Raw genomic sequence first — 19,350 nt, forward strand, 5'->3', positions numbered from 1 at the left:
AGTTGACTAGATATAGCCTTGTATTTACTTTCAAGCTGCTTTATCTATTCCCTGTTTACTCCACTGCTATTTGAAAGTGCATAGATGTCATGTCCTGCATGTGAAGAGTGGGAGGATTGTCCAGATTTGCAAATCCCCCTGTCAGATTAAGATGAAATTGACACTCAAGATTCAAACACAATATCAATTTTAATGACAGTCTCTATAATACACGTCTTAAAAGTATTAGCACTCTTACAGTTATATCCATCTAAGTTGAGTGACTAAAAAAAACAAACCTTCAGAAGAAATAGAAATATATTTTGCATTACTTAACAATTTTATGAGGGAAAAAGAAAGGAAAAAAGAGAAATGGAGAAGAGAGGCAAGAAAGAGAGATGGACAGATCACCAATCCTAGTTTCACCTTTGGTCCAGTCAATACAGGGTCCTTGATTTGTGAGAGTGTTCATCCAGAAGTACTGAAATCTCAAAGACACTCCAAGCTCCTCTGTGGATCTTTTTAGGCATCCTAGGTTTATGGGGTTCATCAAGAAATTTGCCATAAACAAGTTCACAGTCAAAACTTCCACAGTAAACAAGAGTTTTGGACAGAGCAAGACTTTTCTGTCTCCACTTTCTGTGGAGAAAGTCTTCAACAGTTAGCCTGTTTTCATCCCTATCATCTTACCTTGCAAGTGTTTGAGACAATTCCAGGCACACCACATATATAGTGTTTTTCATTGATCTGCTACAATACTCTTCCACAGGTCCTGTGACATAATTATCAGTGCTGTGTTGAGGTCTTGGACATAGATATAGATGAAGCTCAGATATAGAAACTGAGCTACAACCTTGTATATGTTAATAAAATCATGATTTAAACTATTAAATCACAATATTGTCTTGGCAAACCAAATACTTCAAGCTTTCAAATTCTACATTAGAAGGAATATTTTTCAATACTTCATTAATTCTTGTTGACTTTTACTACATCAAATTCTATTTTCTACATTTCCTCAAGTCTCAGTCTATCAGTTTGCTTTTCTAATGTGAACCTTCATTCATGCTGTTTGCCTCATTTAACATAAAAATATATTCCAACAGTTAAAGACATAACACATATTGAATTTTTTTTCTTTTTTTTTTTCTTTCTTTCACATTCATTTAATTTTTGACAGGGGTTACTTCAGAGCTACATAATGACATTAAGGCACAGATTTGTACTGTTTCATGTTTGATCTTGTACTACAGCATCTTTTTTCTCTTAAAGTAGATTTGATCTTGTTTCTATGTCCAGATTGAACTGGCTTCATTGATCAAGACATAACACCATTTCTAAGACAAAATCTTTAATCCAAATCTTGTATCCACAGTACTGTTCTCTTCTAAAATTCCTTGTATCATGGAACTATTAGTCTATTAAAAGTTTCTATAGATGAAATGAATTCAAGGTGCATGAAATTAAATTAAATTAAACTATAAATCAAAGTTTGAAGGAAAAAAAACAGGAAACAATGGTTGTCATTTTTTGACAGATCCCATTGCCACTTCTATTTAAGACATAAAAATCTATACATCTGAGGTTTCAGACATTTAAGATTAGTTACATTTATTAAGGAGAATGACCCTTTTCAATATTAGTGGTATTAGTAGTAGTAGTAAAAGTCATTAAAGTCTTACAATTAAATCAGACTCTCAGTAAGGGCAGCATTTCATATGCATATTAGAAGTTCATCGTGTTATTCTTGAGAACTTTTTTTACCTAAAATCTATAATCCAAATAACTGGAATTCTTTACATAATACATATCCCACTGTGAACAAGTTACACTCTTGGAATAAAATAAAGTAGATAAGATCATTCATTTTAAACATATATTTTTAAAATATATGGTAAATAAAAACCTAAACTATTGCAGTGAAACTATTAAAAATTCTGCACCTTTAATCTTGAACCATATTTTTCACTGATTTCTTGTCATAAACCCAGCATTCACCATGCATCACTGCTGTCAAATTGTGTGTCAAATTCAACTGGCTGCTGTAGCTTGGATGCATAACAGTGTCTAATTTTGATGGCAATCAGCAACATTTGTTCTCTGCAATTTCTGACAGAAACAGAAAGATAAACACAAACAGCAGAAATGAGTGAGGCAAGGAAGCCATTAACCTAATGGATGAAGAATGGGGAGCTCATGCTGGAATTTAAGTCTCTGGGGTGCAGCTCTTTTCAGCTCTAATTTACCAATTTGTTTAATTTCAAATACAGCTAAGAAACATTATTGCCAATTAGTTCAAGTAGGGATATGAGGCTGTATATTTAAATACCCCTCTTGTATTGCTTTCCTGATAAACTGAAATATGTCTTATCTCTTTCCAGACTGTTTCACAATAGCAGCTGTTTTTTAAATTCTCAGCTGGGACTGCAGTTAAAAGTCCTTGAAAATTAAATGAAATTCACTCAATTAAGTTAGAGAAATATCTAGAGGAATTTTATTTAGCCTAGTCCTGTCAAAACATAGAATTGTAGGATCATAGAATCATGGAATGTTTTGGATTAGAAGAGACATAAAGATCATCTTGTTCCAACCCCCCAGCCATGGGCACAGACGCCTCCCACTACATCAGGTTTTCCAGTGCCCCATCCAACCTGGCTCTGAACATTTCCAGGGAAAGGCCACACGCAATTGCCTCAAAATGAAGAAATGCCTTTCTCATATCAAACCTAAACCTTTCCTCTTTAGTTTAACACTGTTACTGAGTGTCCTATCGGTCCACTCCCTGATAAAGAGACCCTTGAGAGTGTTTGACCCTAGGGAGATTTTGTGATTCTCCCAATCCGTGCCTTAGAAATGTTCAAAGGACTTCAAAGTATGCTGCCCTGTGAACTTAAATTGCAACTATAGTATTAATAGTTATTTATTTATTTATTTTATATTCATGCATGTACAAAAATCCATTTCACGTGCACCTCGAAAAAAGAATTAAAAAAAAATAATATTACAGGTTTGCCTACACTGTGTACTGTAGAGATATTGAGGACATTTTTACTGTCCATATGAGACTTGCATATGGACGGTTGTCTCAATATGCTTGATATTACTTTTATTTTCTACACCTTTCAATACTAGGAGTATTGATAATACTAGCAGTCTTGTCCTTTTCTTGTAATGTAAGATGTGTCTATTTCTTTGTCCTCCTGAAACACATTTCAAGGGCTGCTAATTAAAGAACTTAAATGAAAGTATGTCAAAAATACATGACAGAAAGCACTGTTGTCCTGTCCTTCTAAGAACAAAAAGAAGTTGGAGGTTAAGATAAATAAGTAAATATTTAAAAAATAGTAATGAAGGCCCATCAAAATTACTTGTAGGCACATCCTTAAGAACATTTTTTCTTTTTTAGTCCAGCTAAATATACTATATCTTAATCACAGTCAAACATGAGTTTTCAACAGTATTTAAATTTTAAGTGAGCTGATATAATTTGACATAACACTGTTTCCACAGGTAAGATATTCTGTATGCATGTATTCAGCTGTACACCTATATTTTTATTTATGATGTTATGTATATAAGCCATAGATACACATGTACACATACACCTTACAGAGGAAATGCTAACTCACAGCTTGAAACAGTTATTGAGCACCTGGTAGGTGATAAGGCAAGGCCAACTCAGGAAAGCTCAGGTGCATGCAATGCACCTGAGTGACAGGAAGGTTTGGAGCCAGAATCCACCCCTTTCCAGATCTCATTTTAGTGTTGGCAGTGGAGGTAAGGTATCTTGCTGGAGATCCCTGTTTATCTGAGATATTCCTAAAGTAAGTACATCTGTTTGATTTTTTATTTCTTTTATTTGTTTCTGTGACTGCTGCTGCATTTGAAAGTATCTTTGCTTGTTTCAGCTTAGGATTTTGCTACTCTGTGTCCAACTTGATAGTTTTAAGTTTATGTTGCCCTTTCTTAACGTACTAATTAAAAATACTTACAGAATTTTTTTACTTAAGTTAATTAGATTATATAGTTCATACATGTTCCAGTGTGATTCTTTTTCACTCACTGTGAACTAAGCAAGGTTGGACTGCTCTGCTTTAGAGTGTATCATCCCTTTTCACAACACAAAAAAATAAGGAATTAGTAATTTTTGTAAGCTTAGTATCACCAGAGATTCCTCAATTGATCCACTGTCTGAATTCTTCCAAACTAAGAAGGAGAAAACAAAGAGTGGTTAGGATAAAGAAGCAGACTGCTGTCCTGTAGTGTAACTGAAATTCTTTAAGAGAGAAAATAATGGATGCATAAGAGCAGATCTTAAATTTACTTCTTTGACAAGGACATCACATTGCATAACTACATTTCCAAACTAACAAACTGGAACAGAGACAGAGAAGTTAGCTTCACTTATACTCCTTTTAGTTGATTAGGCCATAATGTATCTAATTCATTCTGCAAATTCTCATGAGAGTATATTCTCTACACATCATGATGCATTGTGGGCTGGTAGCTTCCTGGAGCTGAGAGCTGTGGAGCTTACTTCAGAAATATTGGCAACATACATGTTGGAAATATCAACACAGCTTCTGACTTTGATGAGCCTTGCAGTCCTGGGTCAACAAGCAATTTGTACGCAATCTTCAGGGTATGCAGCACAGATCATCTGTATTCGTTTTGTTTCTACAAGCAGTAGGTTGACCTGCAGCCTTGCCTGGTGCTACACTATAATTCTCAATACATTTTCTAAAATGTGTAATTAAGAAAGCATGATATGAGTGAAAACAAGGTCAGAAGTCCTAAGCAGGGGGGAAAAAAAAAGGTATATACATCCAGGTAAAGTAAAACTCATTAACCTCTGACTCTCGCTATCCAGCCATCTTATATGCTACCAAATGTATGCCCATCTATGGCCACAATGATGGTTGCAAGAACATTGTGGAAAGCTGTGTTAAAAGCCTTGATAAATTCATGTTAACTATCATCTGCTCTCCTCTCAGCCACACATATAGATGTTTTATCATAGAAGGCAAGTATACTGATCAGGTATGATCTACACCTGGCAAATCCATGCAAACTTCTTAATTCCCCTTCTTCTCCAGTGTATATGCAGAAATGCTCTCCAGCATGACTTCCTCCATAATTTTCTTGGACAGGCCAGTTGACCATATTTTCACAGATTCTGTTTGCCTTTAACTAGTTGTCATAGATCTTCCTTAGTTTCCATGACATTTTAAAGATGACAGAGGCCTTGAAGACATGCCATCACTTAAAATCACAGAATCGTAGGGGTTGGAAGAGACCTCCAGAAATCGAGTCCAACCCCCCTGCCGGAGCAGATTCCCTACACCAGTTTGCACAAGTAGGTGTCCAGGTGAAACTTGAATATCCCCAGAGAAGGAGACTCCACAACCCTCCTGGGCAGCCTGTTCCAGTGCTCTGTCACCCTCACTGTAATGAAGTTCTTGTGTGCATATGTGCAGAACTTCCAATGTTTCCAGTTTCTGGCCATTTCTCCTTGTGCTGTCTCCACACACTGCTGAAAAGACACTAAAAAAAAAAGTGACTTTTGAAGGATATCAGCTAGCTTTCTCAGCAATTTTGCACACAGCCTATCTGATTCCATTATATGTATGGGACAATTTCTCTCAAGATCCCTGAATCAATTGTCATCATTTTCTAGTTTTTTATCACCTCCTTGAGCCCTTCTGTTTAATATGGAGACCTGTGAGACCTTTTCAGAGAAAAGTGAGGAAAAGAAGGCAGTATTTTAGTTGTGTCTATATCCATTGTGAAAACTCCCCCATTCCAAGGGGAAGATTAGCCTTGTTCTACCTTTTACTAGTAGAGATTCCTTGTTGTCCTTGACATCTTATGGAAGTCTCAACTCCAGCTGAACTTTTGCTTTCCTAATATCCTCTTATGCTTATACAATGGTATTAAGCTTCTCACTAGTACTTGTTCCTGCTTTCTACACCTGTACACGAGCTTTTTTGTGTGAGTTAGAGCTTTGCTACAAGTTGTCTGCTTAGCTGATAGGGTTTGTTTCCCAGAGTAGAGGGACAGACCAATTCTGCATTTGAAGAACGGTGTCTGTAAGTATCTGTTTTTCTGAGCTGCTTTCTTTTTTAAAGCTGCTTATTGTGAGATCCCACTTATCAGTTCCTTGAATAAGAAAATCTGCTCTCCTGAAATTCAGGGTCCATACTCAACTACTATCTTTCCCTTGATTAACTCAGAGCTCTGCTATTTATGATAACTACAGCCATCAGAGAAACAAACAGTTTTGAGCTGTGATTCTAGAGTAAGAACATCTCAAGGCTTTTTAACCAGATCCCTTAAATTAAGATATAGGAATTATATAGAAATTTCTTCAAGAGACAAACAGCACAGAAATCCTGTATGTGTGATGAGAATTGTTCTGAGATTTGATAAACATGTTTGACCAGATGAACACATGTTCAGTACAACTGTGTTTGAATTAAGATTGAGTTTAGGAATAACTGACATAAAGGTTGTTACTTATCTCTTTATATTTTTGTGATTTAAAATACTTAATTACTTTAACAGCTAAAGAGACCATAATCATATCTATGTGATCACAGACTAATATACCTTGAGTAAGGTAATTGATGGCTGGTTGAACATTTAATAAATGTAGGTGAGTTATATTAAAGAAGTTGTTGTGATAATACAGAGAAGTGAAGGAAATATTATATCGTCCTGTTTTTCTTTTCCACACGAGCTTAAGGACTTAAAAAAAAAAAAAAAAAAAAAAAAAAAAAAAAGCTTAAGGATATCAAATACTGAACTAACAAAAGCAACTGCAACATATATAACTGAAAAAACTCATGTTTCAGTCATTCTAGAGAAAATGTTATAATCCTTCTTTTTAATAATAATAATAATAATGATTATTTTTAGTTAATAAAGAATGGGCTAGAGTAGGTCATTGAAAGTGAATGACTTTTTTTTTTTTTTTAATGAATCCTAAAATGCACCAAACAGCAATCTAAAATTGGGCGTGTCAGAAGTGGCACATCAGTTTGATTTTTGAAAAATGAAAATATCTTCAAATATTAGTCAGAAATTGTTATTGGTGTATTTGGATCTTTAACATAATCATAAACAGATTTACTTGCAAATTATCTGTTAATATCTTCAGAGTGTTTCTTGTTTGTTTGTTTGTTTTAGTCTTCTAACTTAGATGCTATCAATGTAATAAATGGTGAGATTAGAAAAGTTTGCCTGAATAAGCAGCTGGATAAATGTTGCAGTTAGATGCTTGGTAATATATATGGAATTTTTCATTTGAATTTTACTGTCCTTTATTATGAACATGAAATATCTGCTCAGAGAGAAAATACAGGTTTACAAACAGGTATAATATACAAAGTAACCATTACAAAAATCCATAGATACCAGCAAGAAATTATAGGAGACCATTAACAAGAAGAAGAATTCTGTAACAGAGTTAAAGTTCACACATAAATTGAGCTTAGCAGTGTCACATTGTCTTGATATTCCCTTCTCCCCAAGATAGGCATATTTGAAATTCTCCATTTCAGTATTCTTCTACACTAAGGAAATCTTGTTCCTAAAATTTTCACGGCTAGGCTGCTTCTGTAAAATGTTTATCATACCTATTATTGTGCATTGTCTTCAGTTTGTCTTAATTCTTGTAGTGTGCTTGTCAAAACTAAGTGTCCTATCCCACCATGTTCACTAGGTATAATAATTTTCTGCATTTCATGATGGTGCTACTAAAAGTATACCAGAACACCAGTTCTTCTGGTCATCTTAAAAAAAGAATTTGTGATTCTTTTTTTTTAGTCTTATTTTAATGTTAATGACTGTCAGGCACTTCTCATTTTAGTATGTTTGATGTCTCCAAGACTAGTGTGACTGTACTTTGTCATTATAGTATGTAATACTCTTTATTTCAGGCTGTTTCTCTGATTTATGATGATCACTCAATTTTATCAATTGCCTGAAAAGCCTTCTAGTTTTCTATCATCTGTGTAGCTTATTTCTGTATTCTCTATGCCATCGTCTCAGTCTTTCATGAAAATGCCAAATAGTGTTTGACCAAGTTCAGATTTCTATGATCCATGCCATTTATATTGTAATTTGATGGAAAAAAAAAAAAAAAATTAATGAGGTCTTTGTGTGGGTCTGACTTTCTTTTTGTCGTCTTTTAACTTTGGGTAAAACAAACAAACAAAAAAAATTATTATCCATTTAAAGAACAGATTTGCCTTTCACATGCTGCTTCAGAGAGAAAATCAAAGAATCATAGTATGGTTTGAGTTGGAAGGGACCTTTAAGATCATCTAGTTCCAACTCTTCTTCTATTAAAATGTTAGAATTATTGTTAGGGAAATGGAATTTCTTTCCAAAAGACAAATTCCCTACTTAGACAAACCTGGAAATGTATTACTAGTATATTAGTGATAGTGTCTCAGAATAATTCCCTTAGAAATAATGGATTAAGAAAAGAAAGCATTTCCCACATACTTTAAGAATTAGATATTACATGTAATGTGCTAAAAAGATTTGTCTAAAATTTGTGATTCCAGAACTCATCATAATGTTACAGCTTATAAATTTGCACTGAAAAAAGAAAGTGACTGGTAATATGTCCAGAACATAGTAGGAAGAAAATTAACCTTATTCTACGACTCAGTCATAATCAATATCTTCACAAATATCATAAAGTGTCCCTAATTTCTACCTACATGCCCTAAAAATTAACATCTAAATTAAATTATTTTTAATATTATTGTTGTGCACATTCTCCTTGCAATTACTGTTAAGGTCATATATAATAATACTAATAATAATATGTCTTTAAGGTAAAAAATGAGTTTGATAAGCTATGCAGAAGCCAGAAGGTAATGGTTTCAGATAAGCCTGCATTTCAAATATATTTGACATACAAGCAAATTGTCTGGATAATTCAGAAACTGCAAGTGCTGGGGCAGTATTTCATAGTGCAAATTCACAGCCTTTTTGCTTGTTGAAATATAATTAATGACAATCCTATAGATCAGATACACATTGTTAAATTTCACAAAGAAGCTAATAGTTTCTTCATTTGTGAAAATAGGTTGCTTTAAAATGCACAGCCTGAACCTCATTTCACATCCACAGGCTCTCAGGATCCATTCTGTTTCGCTCAACTTTAGACATTCTTTTCAGTGAAAGACACCAGAGTAATTTAAATATATATGAACACAATAGAGAGACAAAAGGAGAGAGAAAATCAACTGTGAACAGAAGGGAGTCTTTTCATCAAGATGATACACTTTTTTTTCTTACAGGATAAAATTGACTTTACCCTGAAAGCCCATGTAATCGTTGTGTAAGAGGGGAAAAAAGTGTGAATTGGATGAAAAGATAAAAATCAGACACTCCTCAAAGCAAGCTAGGGTAGGGGGCTGTAGCAGAACATCCCTGTGATACCTATAGCAACTAATCCAACACGGGAATTAGGGCATCATTCATACTATGGTATTTAGAAAATTTGTTGCACTTTGCCAGGTTTTATTGCAGGGTTTTTAAGCAGGTCTCTTCAGACCACCTAGGCTTCTTTTCTTCCTTACTTGTGACTGATACATTATAACACATCTGTCCTGCCCTGAACTCCCTACTATCTCTTTATAACATGATTACAGAGCATTTTACAAGGGGGTTCCATTTTTGTAATGTTTCTTTTTATCCAGTTATACAAGTGGAAGTTCAGTTGATATGGTTTCCAAGCTATTCCACTGAAAGATCTTCTCGTTTGAGAAAACTGGATTCTCATTACCTATATATACATACTATATAGCTCTAATAAAAAAGTGTTGGTAAATGTGCAAATTTACAAGCCAGGTTTTGCCTTGGAGATCTGAAACTCCTATATCCTAGTGTAAAATTTTGGCATGTCTTTGTCAACAGTATCAATTATCTGATGTGGAAAAATGTGGAAACGCTAATTACAAATTTTCAACCAGATGCAGTTATCTCATTGGAACAAACCATTCAAGAAAGTGTTAGAGTCACTGTCCTTGGAGGCATTCAAGAAAAGGGTAGATGTCATGATATCCACCCTGAGTGGCATGGTAGTGATGGGTTGATGGTTGTACTACATGTCTTGGTTGTCTTTTCCAACCTTAATATTTATGCAGAATTTTGATACAGAAGAAGCTTAAATCCTGGAAGGTTTTTTTGTTTTTTAATGAGGATTTGTATTTGTGAGAAGTAACTCCTATTTCCATGTATGCCCTTTTGCTTAGGTTTTTCCTTTATCTATAAAAAACTCAGGAGTATTAAAAGAGCACTAAATGCTCAACACTGACTATTAAAATATTTGTCAAACTTTACAGGAGAGACTACAGCTAGAGGAAGAATGTAGTGGAATAGAAAAAACTGTGGGTATGAACAATAACTGGAACATGCAACTTCATGTATTATCTGAGCAGCCAAAAACCATACGGTTATGCTACAGTTCTGTCACGATACAAATGTCTAGCAAGTCTGTTTCCTACCCAAAACATCCTAAGAAAAATACTGATTTGATGAACATTAGATGACATTAGAAGTCATCTACCAGCTATTATGTTGACAGGATTGCTGTAGCAGTGCTGTTCCAGATTTTCAGGCAGAAAAAATTACTTCAGTGATTTCTGTGCTTGTTTACATTCAAAACTCTTCTGCAGCTGAAAGACAACTACAAGGTCTGTTGAAAGTATGTCCTACAAAATCTAGTGCACTTCAAAAAGCATGTGATGTGAACATATGAAAAGCTATACCTTTCTCAGGTGCACCCACATTTATTTTAGCTGTTTGCACTTTTGTATTTTGAACTTATGATGTCATCCTTTATGTATCTATCATGGTCTTTCTAGTCACAACAGATAGTATTTAGGTTTCTCTATTTACTTGCTTGTATGTTTGTTGCTGGAATTTATAGGACAAGTTGCTTCTACAAAATATTACCAAACAAAAAATAATGTAATCTCAATCTGCATTATGAAATTTCTAATGGAGTTATGTTTGATTTGGTGAACTAAGGAGAAAAGCTGAAATTTGACCTCAATTGTTCAGGATAGTAATTAATATTGAGAATAGTAGTTCAGAGGGTTAGGAAAAAATATTTTTCTGGGTATTCAACACAGGCATTTTTCTTACCCAACATCAATACTCCTTCTTCCTTACATCTGGAGGTCGTGCTTGACCAACCTGGTAGCCTTCTATGATATTGTCTCTGGCTGGGTGGACAGGGGGAGAGCAGTGGATGTAGTCTACCTTGATTTCAGCAAGGCATTTGATACTGTCCCCCACGACATCCTTATAACAAAGCTGAGGAAGTGTGGGATAGATGAGTGGACAGTGAGGTGGGTTGAGAACTGGCTGACTGGCAGAGCACAGAGGGTCGTTGTTGGTGGTGCAGAGTCCGGTTGGAGGCCTGTAACCAGCGGTGTTCCTCAGGGGTCTGTGCTGGGTCCGGTCTTGTTCAACATCTTCATCAATGACCTTGATGAGGGGATAATGGCCACCCTCAGCAAGTTTGCTGATGATACGAAGTTGGGAGGATTGGCTGACACACCTGAAGGCTGTGTTGCCATTCAGCAAGACCTGGATAGGCTGGAGAGCTGGGCAGAAAAAAACCGGATGAGGTTTAACAAAAGCAAGTGTAGAGTCTTGCATCTGGAGAGGAAAAATTCCATGCACCAGTACAGGTTGGGGGATGAGCTGCTGGAGGGGAGCTCTGCGGAAAGGGACCTGGGCGTCCTGGTGGATGACAGGTTGGCCATGAGCCAGCAGTGTGCCCTTGTAGCCAAAAAGGCCAATGGCTTACTGGGGTGCATTAAAAAGAGCGTGTCCAGCAGGTCGAGGGAGGTGATCCTCCCCCTCTACTCTGCCCTGGTGAGGCCTCATCTGGAGTACTGCGTCCAGTTCTGGGCTCCCCAGTACAAAAAAGACAAGGATCTCTTGGAAAGAGTCCAGCGGAGGGCCACGAAGATGGTGAAGGGCCTGGAGCATCTCTCCTATGAGGAAAGGCTGAGTGAACTGGGTCTGTTCAGCCTTGAGAAGAGAAGACTGAGAGGGGACCTGATCCAGGTCTATAAATATCTAAGGTGTGGGGGGCAGAATGGCGAGGCCGGACTGTTTTCAGTGGTGAGTGGAATCATAGAATCATAGAATCATAGAATAGCTAAGATTGGAAAAGACCTCAAAGATCATCAAGTCCAACCATCACCTAACATACTACCCTACCTCTAACAATGCTCTGCTAAATCATAGAATCATAGAATCACTAAGGTTGGAAAAGACCTAGAAGATCACCCAGTCCAACCGTTCACCTATTCCCAATAGCTCCTACTAAACCATGTCCCTCAACGCAACATCCAGTCTTTCCTTGAACACCCCCAGGGTCGGTGATTCCACCACCTCCCTGGGCAGTCCATTCCAGTGCCTGACCACCCTTTCTGAAAAGTAATACTTCCTCATGTCCAGCCTGAATTTCCCCTGGCGTAGCTTGAAACCATTCCCCCTGGTCCTATCACTAATGACACGAGAGAAGAGGCCGACCCCCAGCTCACTACAACCTCCCTTCAGGAAGTTATAGAGAGCAATAAGGTCTCCCCTGAGCCTCCTCTTCTCCAGGCTGAACATTCCCAGCTCCTTCAGCCTCTCCTCATATGGCCTGTGCTCCAGACCCCTCACCAGCTTCGTTGCCCTTCTTTGAACACGCTCCAGGGCCTCAATATCTTTCTTGCAGTGAGGGGCCCAAAACTGGACACAGTACTCGAGGTGCGGCCTGACGAGTGCTGAATATAGGGGAACAATCACCTCTCTGCTCCTGCTTGCAACACTGTTTCTGATGCAAGCCAGGATGCCATTGGCCTTCTTGGCCACCTGGGCACACTGTCGGCTCATGTTCAGCCGAGCATCAATCAATACCCCCAGGTCCGTTTCCTCTACGCAGTCCTCCAGCCACACCGCCCCAAGCCTGTAGCGTCGCCTGGGGTTGTTGTGGCCGAAGTGCAGGACCCGGCATTTGGCCTTGTTGAAACTCATCCCATTGGCTCCAGCCCAGCTCTCCAGCCTGTCCAGATCCCTCTGTAGGGCCTCGCTACCCCCAGGCAGATCCACGCTTCCAGCCAATTTGGTGTCATCTGCGAATTTACTGAGGGTGCACTCGATGCCCTCATCGAGGTCATCTATAAAGATATTGAAGAGGGCAGGCCCCAGCACCGACCCCTGTGGAACACCACTCACGACCGGTCGCCAGCTGGATTTGACTCCATTCACCACCACTCTCTGCGCCCGGCCCTCCAGCCAGCTCCTTACCCAGCCAAGAGTGTACCCATCCAAGCCTCTGACTGCCAGCTTCTGCAGGAGAATGCTGTGGGAGACAGTGTCAAAGGCTTTGCTGAAGTCTAGGTAGACCACATCAACAGCCTTTCCTTCATCCACCAGATGGGTCACTAGATCATAGAAGGAGATCAGGTTGGTCAAACAGGACCTGCCCTTCATGAACCCATGCTGGCTAGGCCTGATCCCCCGGTCACCCTGCACATGCCGCATGATCTCCCTCAAGACGATCTGCTCCATAACCTTCCCTGGCACCGAGGTCAGGCTGACAGGCCTGTAGTTCCCCGGATCCTCCTTACGACCTTTCTTATAAATGGGAGTCACATTGGCAAGCCTCCAGTCATCTGGGACCTCACCAGTCAACAAGGAGCGCTGACAGATGATGGAAAGCGGCTCGGCTATCACCTCCGCCAGTTCCCTCAGCACTCTTGGGTGGATCTCATCTGGCCCCATCGACTTGTGACAGTCCAGCTGGAGCAGTAGGTCTCTGACTGTTTCTTTCAGAATCGCAGGGGGGTTAGTGTGCTCCCCGGCCGAGATTACCAGGTCAGAGAGAGGGGTATCCTGAGGATAACTGGTCTGACTTTTAAAGACAGACGTAAAGAAGGCATTCAGAACCTCCGCCTTTTCCTTATCCTCAGTGGTCACATTCCCAGCCTCATCCAGCAAAGAGTGGATATTCTCCTTTGTCCTCCTCTTACTGTTAATGTATTTATAAAAGAGTTTCTTATTCCTTTTCACACCAGCAGCTAGGTTAAATTCAAGCTGGGCTTTTGCCTTTCTGATTTCACCTCTACACATCCTAACAACTTCCCTGTATTCATTTTGAGTGGCCTGTCCCTCTTTCCACAGGCGGTAGATTCTCTTTTTCTCCCGGAGCCTCAGGAATAGCTCCCTATTCATCCACGCCGGTCTTCTTCCCCGCCGGCTCATTTTGCAGCTCAGGGGGACTGCCTGCTCCTGCACCCTTAAGACTTCCTTTTTGAAGAGCAACCAGCTCTCTTGGACCCCTTTGCTTGCTAGGACTGAATGCCAGGGGACTCCCCCTATTAGTCCCCTGAACAATTCAAAGTCCGCCCTCCTGAAGTCCAAGGTAGCAGTATTACTATTCCCCCTCCAGGCTCCACCGTGAATCACGAAGTCTATCATTTCATGATCACTCTGTCCAAGACAGCCTCCAACCTCCACATCTCCCACCAAACCTTCCCTGTTTGTGAACAGCAGGTCTAGTGGGGCAGTTCCTCTCGTGGGCTCTCCGACCAGCTGTATCAGGAAGTTGTCCTCTACGCATTCCAGAAACCTCCTAGACTGCTTCCTCTGTGCTGTGCTGTACTCCCAGCATACGTCAGGGAAGTTAAAGTCCCCCATGAGGACAAGGGCAGAGTGGAGACAGGACAAGGGGAAACGGCCGGAAACTGCAGCATAGGAAGTTCCGCACAAACATGCGCAAGAACTTCTTTACGGTGAGGGTGACGGAGCACTGGAACAGGCTGCCCAGGGAGGTGGTGGAGTCTCCTTCTCTGGAGATGTTCAAGACCTGCCTGGATGCCTACCTGTGTGACCTGGTGTAGGGAACCTGCTTTGGCAGGGGGGGTTTGATCTCGATGATCTCTGGAGGTCCTTTCCAACCCCTACAATTCTGTGATTTATATATGCGACTATTAGTATGCAAAAGGTGTTTGTCAGTCTAATTTTGAGGTATAAATGCTGCTATAATGTAGCTAATTTTCTTCACCTACTGACATAGCACGCTTTAGAAAGTCACAATGCATACAAATAACACGACAAAATAATAGTGTGTACCCACACTGTTTTACTTGCACTGACTAATCATGCTGTAACTCATTGGTAACCATCAGCAAATGCACCAAAAGGACATCTCTGTTGTGTTGGAGAGAATCTGAATCAGCAAACAAGATTAAGTGCTATTTTTTTGCAAAGAGAAATGCTTGCTTCTAGCTGGACTGTTTAAAGATGTTTTGATGCTTTTGTGTACTAATTTTTACTAACATTCACTAGGATTTTGTCCTTTTCCTTCTTGAAAGATCAACAGCAGATGCATATTGAAAAAACAAAAAATGTTAGCTGTGTGCTTGCAATTTATTTCACTAATTCAACATAATTACAGGGTATTTTGCTCACGTGATTTGCATAATTTCTGAATTATTCAGGGGACAAAACTTGGATCAAAGGAGGAACCCTACTGGGTATTTCCAGTGTTATCTAATGCAGATTCACTGATCCAATATGCAGGGAAATAAAACATCAGCATTTAACATGTATCTGAATAATAAGAAGAAACTATATGGAGAATGTGTTAATTGATGTCATTACTGAATAATTAGTACCAAGGATATTATGTGCATCACAAGCATGTAGTGTCTCTTTCTTATTACACGAGTACAAACCAAAATGTTTTTAGCAGATACTCCAGCGGAATGAGAGCGTATATTTGTCAGAAAGAGTTAATTAAACTAATATTCAGGTGGAAATTTATTATGCCAATGAAACTCGATTTAATTTCTTTCTTTTCAAAATCACAATTCCTTTTGAACAGAAATGCCAACAGAGCTCAATGAATTAATCTAGTTTTCTTAGAATAACAATACAAATTCATTAGTACAAATTCTGAATTTTCATTAATGTAAACAATAGTGTAATTTTTAGAGTAGAAGATGAGTGTCCTAATTAAGAGAATAAGTTCAGTGAGTCTTTCTCCAGAATGCAGACAGGAAAAATCTTGTTCTGCTATTTAAAGCTGAGAAGGATCAAACAGTCTGAAAGTCTAATGCAGGGGAAAGCATTTTACAGTAGGCATAATAAGACTAATGTATAACATAGATTGACAGGTTAAATATATTTTGCTGTACCTGAAACAATAGTTTGAAATACTTTGTTTTTAATTATGCCTTACAGTTAAGATAATCAGAATCTACTTATCATGCTCAGTGAAACATGTAATACTTGCTCCAAAACTGAGAATTTACGATGCGTTTATATGTGAGGGGAAAATTTCCAGTTGTATAAAAGAAGCTTCAACTCAACTACAAACAAAAAAGTGTTTGACCCTTCAAATTACTTAGCTGATCATGTTGCCGTCATTTTAATAGAAGATATTTAATGGTGGCTGAAATGGCAGCTGGTACTGTTTTGATACACCAAATCTTTTTTCTTAAAGTTCATGATACACTGAAATGCCATCTATTTCAGTAGTTATAATTGTTTCTTGTAGTTACTCTCTTACTATTAGAAAAATTCTTGTATAAGTATTCTGTGACAAGTAATCATATTTTCTTAGTGAAACGTACATCTCCTGAGAACATAGCTGTTTAAACAAAACTGTTCCTATTCTTTTGTTTTAAAGAGCAGTAGACTGACATTCCTTACTCAAGAACAAAAAACTTAGAAAACTTTCTTCGGACTGATTTCTTCAAGATCTTTTTACTTCAGTAACATTAAATCTCTATCCATCAATAAGATCTGAAGACACAAATATACAAATCAAACAATAATCTCTAAAATTACCAAGGTTTGGCCTTCTGATATGGACAATTCTGTATGTCCACAAAAAACAATAACAGTTTCATTTGTTTCAGCCATCCTACAGAATTTGAAAATAATTTCTAAGATTTGAGAAAATGAATTTCCTGCAAATAAAAACAAATATAATTTTCTGAATTCTTTACCATGTGCAAAAACTTGATCTTAACTTCAAAATTTGAATTGTAGTTATCTATAAATACATCAGTTCCATAACTTCCCTTTTCACCAAACACCAGTTGCTTCAGAAATGCACCTAAAACTCACATCAGAGAGAAATCTGATAAACTTGTCCTTCTTGGCAGCCCAAGAAGCTGCTAATGATTGTCTCTGATGTTATTCTTTAGAAAGCAGATCAGTGTAACAGCCTTGTGAGTTCTAAGTAAAACTCTGTTTATTATCCTAGTCACTGAAGTCTGATACCTGCCAAAGTAAAAATGTCTATTTTTCCCCCACTATCTCTTTACCCCAGAGAACAGTTTGAAATGCAAAACATAGTTTACTTTTAGATGTGCTGTAAATTCGGTTTAACTATAAACACGTTGTAGCGCACTAACAGGCTACATGATATATTTCCATGTGATTTGCAGACCAATTTACTACTTTCTTTAAAGTATCTCTTGATGAGACTTATTGTCAGGATTTCGTAAGTAAATTCGGAATTCCTCAATGCCCTGCACTGTGTCTGAATATGTGAGATTCTTTATAAGCAGAGTAAGTACAAATAGTGATTATTTTTCTTTCAAGGAAGGCAAAATTATAGAGAATTTCAAGAAAATTTGTATAGAAGCCGCACTCTAGCTCCATCTAAGACACTATTCATGTGCAGTGGTAGTTCAGAAGAAACAAATACCTGAATGCGTACTTGATTTATGTCCCTTATATGCCAGTTAACCACAGAAACTCTGCAATGGTCCTAGCTTCTAACATTAAGTTTTTCAGATACCTGTAATTACTCCTGCATATATTATCTGATATTTAAATTGTAATTCACTGTGGACCATCAGAAATCATAAAAAGACTTTTCTACCTGTTTTCTATTTACAAATTCTGATCGGGAGAAATCGTGCTGATAGTATCTCTATATGGTGCATCTCAAAATATTTAATCCTCTTTAAATATGTTATGCTTGTTTCTGCTTGATTGTTTATCTTTAGAGTATTTTTACAGTCTAAAAGATATATTTCAGTCTAATTGCCGGAGAGGCTTCGAACAAATATAACCAGTATTTCCATATGTTCGACTGTAAAACACAGGATGAAGTTAAGTGCAAAAGTGATCATGATTTTACTTTTGTAGTTTAATCTATTACTTCTGGACATGCAGTTTTAGTCTTACAGAGCACAGAGAATTCAAATCTTGAAGAGGGAGGGGATTTAAGCAGGACTTCTCTTTGGGGGTTTCATTTTTTATGGCCTTTGTTATTTCTGCTTAAAATTACCACTTCTGACTAACGTTTAAATAAAAAGGGATGCAGGGTTGCTGCAGATTAATATCAGAAACTGGGTTTGTGTTCTCTATAGAAGTTTGTATGCTACTTGTTTCTACCTTTCTCTTTGATTTCTTTATATACTTTAAAAATTCTCTGCACAATAATACCAAAGAAAGGAAAGAGAGAAGACACAGAAAATTATCAGTTACTATCCTCCACAGTGTTTCAAAATTGCATGTTGATTTTAGTAAGAACTGTGGCTCAGACACAGTTATAAAAACTGAAGATGTCTGAGTCTGACATTCCCTATTCATATAGCATTTTTTTAACACAAGGTTACTACTGCCTCACATTTGAACAAAATCCTGTTTTGTACCAACACCTTTCTCTTCCCTAGAATACAGAAGATGGCAATGCGCCATTCCAGCTGTACAGCTTTGTAAGCTTAATTGATTTCTACCTTGTCTCATCATGAACAATCAGTAGAATCAGTTATTCTGAGACTTGATTTGCTATATTTGCTATTCAGTTTTTTTTAAGTCCCTAGACTTTCTCACATTAATCATGCCCAACATCCTGTACCAGTTTCTGTGGTTGTGACATATTTTATTTTTCCCTGCATCCTACAATCTATCAGAATGTGATAAACTCATATTTATGGGTTTTATCCCACTCCAGATGAGACAGGAATGGAACTGATTCCTTTGCTGCTTGATCATCTGCATTTCATAAGGCTATCTTCTTAAAAGGTGGGCCTTTCCAACAGTGTGATGTTTTGGAAGAGTTTTGTGGTGGGCCATATCACACATGCACTGGCTCTTTGTTCCAATAGACTTTGGCAGAAAAGTTGTAATTCTTTATGAAGGTGAGGTAATGATCTCAATAAACTAAAGCATTTCTGGGTCTGCACAGAGGAAGAGCTGTAAATACCAACAGACCTTTACAATGTAAGTTAAAAGTTGCTAATGTGTCCAGGCAACACCTAGAAGGATAATGAAGGAAAATAAATTGTTACTTCAGGTTTCTCAGTTATGACTACA

This window comes from Tetrao urogallus (genome assembly GCF_951394365.1).
Source record: "Tetrao urogallus genome assembly, chromosome: 4".
NCBI classification, from domain to species: Eukaryota; Metazoa; Chordata; class Aves; order Galliformes; family Phasianidae; genus Tetrao; species Tetrao urogallus.